This window comes from Cavia porcellus, unplaced genomic scaffold (assembly GCF_034190915.1).
Source record: "Cavia porcellus strain 051 isolate PalLab524CR breed Dunkin Hartley unplaced genomic scaffold, mCavPor4.1 scaffold_28, whole genome shotgun sequence".
NCBI classification, from domain to species: Eukaryota; Metazoa; Chordata; class Mammalia; order Rodentia; family Caviidae; genus Cavia; species Cavia porcellus.
Window position 1 is genome coordinate 47157182 of NW_026947511.1, and position 6172 is coordinate 47163353.

Below are 6172 nucleotides of genomic sequence, written 5' to 3' on the forward strand. Positions count from 1 at the left end.
AATAGAAGTTACAAGAACCACCCAGCATCTGCGAGATCTGCGCCATGTTGGAACTTAGGGCACTAGACACCAAGCAACCAGCCCGCCTCCCTGTTAAGCAGCCGTGAGCCCACAGCTGCGCAGGCTGAGAATGAAACATCCCATCTCCCCCTTCCACCATCTCTTTGAAGGCAAATATTGTTATCACTGTTTTGCTTTGTTCTGGTTAATGGTATTGCTCTATTCAATATTCTGTTTTGATAGGTTTTATAATGTTCTGTATTTGGTTTGATTTTCATGTACCTGATTGAAAGGACAACTGTTGTGAGGATAACAAGATATACTATGGCACCTATTACTGTTATCCCAGTAACCCGCTGTGCAGTTCTGTACCAGCTTCACTGCATTGTCTCAACTGGCTATGTCCTGTCTTGTTTTGTTGTATTTCACTACATTCTAAATAAATAAATAAACAAACAAACAAACAAACGTTGCATTGACCTCCTCATTGGTTGTCCTGTACAGAAGATGCCCCCTACCCTAGCCAGCATATGTCATTTTCTTAGTTGTCCAGATAATATTCCAGTTACAGTGCCAGTTACTTTTGTTTCTTAGAAACGGCTGGTCCCCGTGATGCACAGCTGGTCCCCGTGATGCACAGCTGGTCCCCGTGATGCACAGCTGGTCCCCGTGATGCACAGCTGGTCACTGTGATGCACAGCTGGTCCCCGTGATGCACAGCTGGTCCTCGTGATGCACAGCTGGTCCCCGTGATGCACAGCTGGTCCCTGTGATGCACAGCTGGTCCCTGTGATGCATCTTAGAAGAACCAACCCCCAGTTGACACACCATTCTGCCCCTGTATTTCCTGCTTGCCTATCCCGTATAAGCGCTAGAGCACCACAGTTCAGCGCCTGATATTTGGGGAATCACCCTGATCAGTGCACATGGACAAAAATAAATCTGCCTCCAAATTCTGGGAGTTGTTTCAGTCTTTTATGTTTGCCATAGCATTACTAGTATGCATAGAAGTAATTTTTAAGTTAAGGGTCTTGTCCTGTGGCCCAAGGTGGCTTCAAACTTGTGATTCCCCTGCACCAGCCTCCTGAGTAACTGGAATACTGGCACCCACCACTGAGCACAGTTAATGAAAGCAACCTGAAAAGTATATTCTTGGCTTTAACATTCAATATCACTGTGACTTGATGTTATTTGAACCAAGTATGCTTTTGAGTTTTAAATTTTTGTAATGTTTGTGGCACACTGATCCCATGGAGCCTTCAGATCAGTGCTGTTAACAGCTGTGTTGTGCTCCGCCCATTCCCAGACGTCTCCCTGTCACAGCATCCATCACATTTTACAAGTATTCCCTGGATGGTGTGGGTGTATATTTAAGGTCTATCCTGGACTGTAAGTTCCCTGGCCAGGGCCAGGCCTCGGCAGTGGGGTCAAGGGTGGATCACCAGCAGGTATGTGGTGCTGATATCTACACAAATTTACATGATGTAAGACAGTTTTGTCCTGTTTCATATAATAGTATCCATTGGTGAAAATTTTGTTTTGGTACTTCATTTTTGTAAATTCTGGTGCAATGTGTGGTTATTTCCTTACTTCACAGCATGAAACACTTAATTGGAATGCTGCACTAAGGGAGGGTGCTAGGAGCAGGGTGTGGTGGCACATGCCTGTGTTGTAGCACTTGGGTGGCTGAAGAAGCAGGATCAAGCCAGTTTGGACTGCGCAGTAAGATTCTGGAGAGAAAGAGAGAGACAGAGAGACAGAGACAGACACAAAGACACAGGTAGAGACAGAAACAGACAGAGGCAGAGAGAGATGTTGATTAGTACACAGCCTGGAGAGGGCTGTGTGTGGTTCAGGAGTTGAGCTTGTGCTTAAGATGCGTGAGAGCCTGGGTTTAAGCCCCAGCACTTCCCCTGAAAAGTGTTGTGCTTTCAGTTGTCCTAAACATCTAGGAAACAAGTGCCAATTTATACTCCCAGCAGAATTTTTGAGAAATTTATTTCATCATCACGTATTTATCCAGTTACATAATATGGCTCAAAAATATAAAAGTGTTCCCCTCCTTACTCCATGTCATCTGGTTCTGTGCTTGCTACTCAGCCTAGAGAATATGGAGGCCTTGCCTCACCCCCAGACTTCTCCCGTTGGGAGCAAAGGGCTGATGATGCACTTTGGGCCCAGTGCTAATGTTGCTGGAAAGTGGCCAGGGGCGTTCAGCAGCGTAAGTGCCTGCTTGGCAAACGCAAGTTCATGGGTTCAATCCCTGGCACCAAAAATTAAAAAATAAAAATAATATTGCTGGAAAGTGCTGTGTCCAGTGGTTCCAGGCTCTTTCTGTCTCACCCAAAGAATTGGTTGGTGGGCTGGAGATGTAGCTCAGAGGTAAAAATGCCTGCCTATCAAATGTAAAGCCCTAAGTAGCTTCAATCCCCAGCAATGCAAATGCAACGAATTGGCTAGGACTATAGCAGAAGATTCTGCCCTCAGCCAGCATACTTCAGTTTGTCAATCACCCAGATAATAGTTCTGGCTACAGTTCCTATTACTTTTATTTCTTAGAAATGGCTGGGACTGGTGATATAGCTCAGTGGCACAGTACCTGCCTGGTAAGCATGAGGTACTGAGTTTTATTCTTGATACCAAAAATAAAAATAAAAAGAAAGAAAGAACAAAAGAATTGGTCACTGTGATGAATAGCTGCTCACTATGATACATAGTATGAGAACCAATTTCCAAGTGACAAGCCATTCTGTATCTGTACTTCTAATATTTGGAGAGTGATCCTGATTGGTATCCATCTACAAAAATAAATCTGCCTCCAAATCCTACATGTCATCTTGGCATTTCTGTTTGCTGTAGTCATGGCCCTTGTGGATGGAGCAAGGACTTCTCCAGCTTTCAATGGGAAGGTGCACACTTGAAACCCCTCAGAGGTCTGGAGGAGAATTCCTGGCTCCCTGCTCCAGTGGCTCACATCTGACCCCAAAGGGAGGAGGATGCAGTCTTTCTATCTGCCAGCCAGCCTACCTGATTTGTTAAGAATCCCCAGGGCACCCCAAGTAGTCTGTCTGTCAGTCCTGCTCAGCTTGAGCAGAAGGGGATTCTGATCAACTCTCATTAGTCAGGACCACCCTCAAAGGAAGGGGATTGGAAGATTTAACCTCTTAGAGCCTGCTGAATGAATGTGTGAGCGGAATGGACAGCATAAGCAATAGGCTGCTCTGTCTGCACCAAGACTAGGAAGAACTGGGCCCTCATTTGTAGATCCATGGTGACTGACATATGGCAAACAGAGGCCTTAGCTAAGTTGTACTAATCCCCACAAGGCACATGGCCAGGTGGGCATCTGGATGGTCTCTCTCTCACTCTCACTGAGGGTGCCCGTCCTCTGTCTGTTGTGCCATTGTTCAAGGGTACACAGCACACACATAGGAAGTCAGAGATGGGAACCAATTAGTCAAAATCCACAACCCTGAGTGTAGGGATTTTATGGAATTAAAAATGAAACCAAATTGCTTCCATCACCTCAAGGGAAAAAAAGGAAAATATTCTTCCTGAGAATTCCATATTAGTACCCTCGTTGGCCACTGCTATTGCTGCCAACACCTATAGCTTCACTCCGCACTCCTGACTTGTCTACTTCCAGCCAATTGAACTGGCAGCCATGGCTTGCATTCAGTTACAGAAGCCCTCTCTCCAGAGCCCTCTGCTCCTATCCTGGTTAGATGGTGTCATCTAACACACACCAAAGATAGCTGTCAGAAAGTACTTTTGAGTTCCACATTCTAACTGAGGAAGAATTGGACTGTTGACCTTGACAAATGAGTTCCATGGCCTCCCCCAAAGGTCACCCCCAAGAAGTATAAGATCAGCATTTCTCAAAGAACCCACCAATCACTGTTACCCAGAAACACATAAAAGAAAAGCACCTGATGTCCACAAGAAAATTCAGTCTGATAGAAGACCATAGCCTCTTGCTAAGAGTTACATGGGCTATGAACACAAAAATCAATGCTCCCACTCTGTCTTTGAGACACAAAGAAACCTGACTATCCAGGCCCACTTCAAATTGAAACTTTCCTTGCCCTGTTGGGCCTGGATGAGTAGGACAGGGTAAATTCTATTAAATTGGGCCCCCAAGAGCCTGTGTCATTGCGAAAGTCAGAGGCAACTTGTGACTTTTCTGATAGACAATGGAACAAAACTCTCTAACTTCAAAAGTTTCCTCTGTAGGGTCTGGGAATTTAGCTCAGCGGCATAAGCGCCTGCCTTGCAAGCAGGCAGTCGTGAGTTCGATCCCTGGTACCGATAAAAACGAAAAAGACCAAAAAAAAAAAAAAAAAAAAAAAAAAAGCTTCCTCTGCCAAAAAGTTGCCATCACCAGAGTAATTGGAACTCTTTCCAAAACTTAATGCATGATTGCAATAGAAACTATGTTTGCTGGAATATTTATTATAGTGAGTTGTGTTTAGATGAAGCATAGCACATTTTTTGCCATAAAGGTCCATAAACATTATTATGTCAAACCCAAGTTTATTCTTTGGAATATTTCTATTGATAAGTTATCAATTGTAATTTTTTAAAATTAAACCATGGGTAAGGGCTGGGGATTTAGCTCAGCAGCATAAGCACCTGCCTTGCAAGCAGGCAGTCGTGAGTTCGATCCCCAGTACCGATAAAAAGGAAAAAGACAAAAAAAATTAAACCATGGGTGGGGCCTGGGGATTTAGCTCAGTGGCATAAGCACCGGCCTTGCAAGCAGGCAGTCGTGAGTTCGATCCCCGGTACCGATAAAAATGAAAAAGACCAAAAAAAAAAAAAATTAAACCATGGGTAATTAATAGAAAAAAATCACTAAAGTATTATACTTCCAATATTTATTGTGAGTTTATAAAACAAGCATCAAAATTTTCAACTTCAACTGGTTTTAAGTATATAAAGTCTACAAAAGAGCAACAAAAATAAATTCATATATGAACTACAATGAAAATACCAGTAACACTCTCCAAGAACTGGGCCCTCATCAAAAAGTCAAAAAATCTTGACTTCAGTTATCACACCTAAGGCACATGACAACAGCATGATCCACACACACCTATCACTTACACTGTCAGCACATGTGTTTTGCTTTCCTGGCCTTTTTTGTAGGTGTTATGGTTCAAGAACTGGTGGTCAACTTAACGCCAGCTGGATTACATCAGCATGCATTGAGAGAAGATGCTCCACCTGAGGAGGGTTGCCAGGATAAATAGGTGGAGAAGAAGGGAGGTGAGAGGGTTGAGGCATTAAGGAGGCATTGTGGGTTCTTCTACGAGTTGCTGTCTGAGCTGTTGGTTCTCCTGGAGAAGCTTTGGTCTTCACATCAAGCATTGCTTCCTCGCTCTGGAGGGGAAGATATGTGCTGCTTGGTCTCCAGGATGAACTCGTCACGCTGCTTCCTGGCACATACCCGACTGTGCTTGCCGTCAGAGGAGCTCAGGGCCTCCGTGTCACTACTGACAGCTGTGGTGTCTTCAGGATAGCCCTGGTCTTTGTTGTGAGTGTGACTTCTCAGCTCCAGCGTAAAACCCTTATCCCACTAGCACAGCTCCTTCATCCTGCTGGCATAGACTTTCTAGCTTCCACCGCTGACCCTGTCCCAGCACGGATCCATAAAAGAGACTGGAGTGAGTCCTTCCTGTGGGCTCTGGACCTCCAGTTGGACTCGTGGGAGGCATTGTCCTGAGCTCTGGATTTTTATCTGGACTCGTGTGTCATTGCTTTGGGGTTTAGGCTCTTGACTAAATAATCTATGTCTTTGGTGTTGCAAATAGATTTCCTGCATTTTTAACTCGCAGTGACCATTATAAAAATATTATAAACTCCATGTACTGATCTGAATTGTTCTCTGTGTACAACCCCTGACTACAGCAGTAGGACATACTTGGCATCTCATGATCAGGAGGTTCTTATTATATTATACAATGTGTAGTTAACAGGAACATGAAATACCAATAAGATAAAGTACTAAATTATTAATATGTATTGCATGTTTAGAATAAACATCAACATTCTCACATCAGCTGTGTATTTGCTTGCACAACCTAAGAGACAGCTTCAGAAATAAAAACCTACATGAGCTACAATGGAAACACAAGCAGAAGTCTACCGCAGAAATAATGTCTGCTTCAAC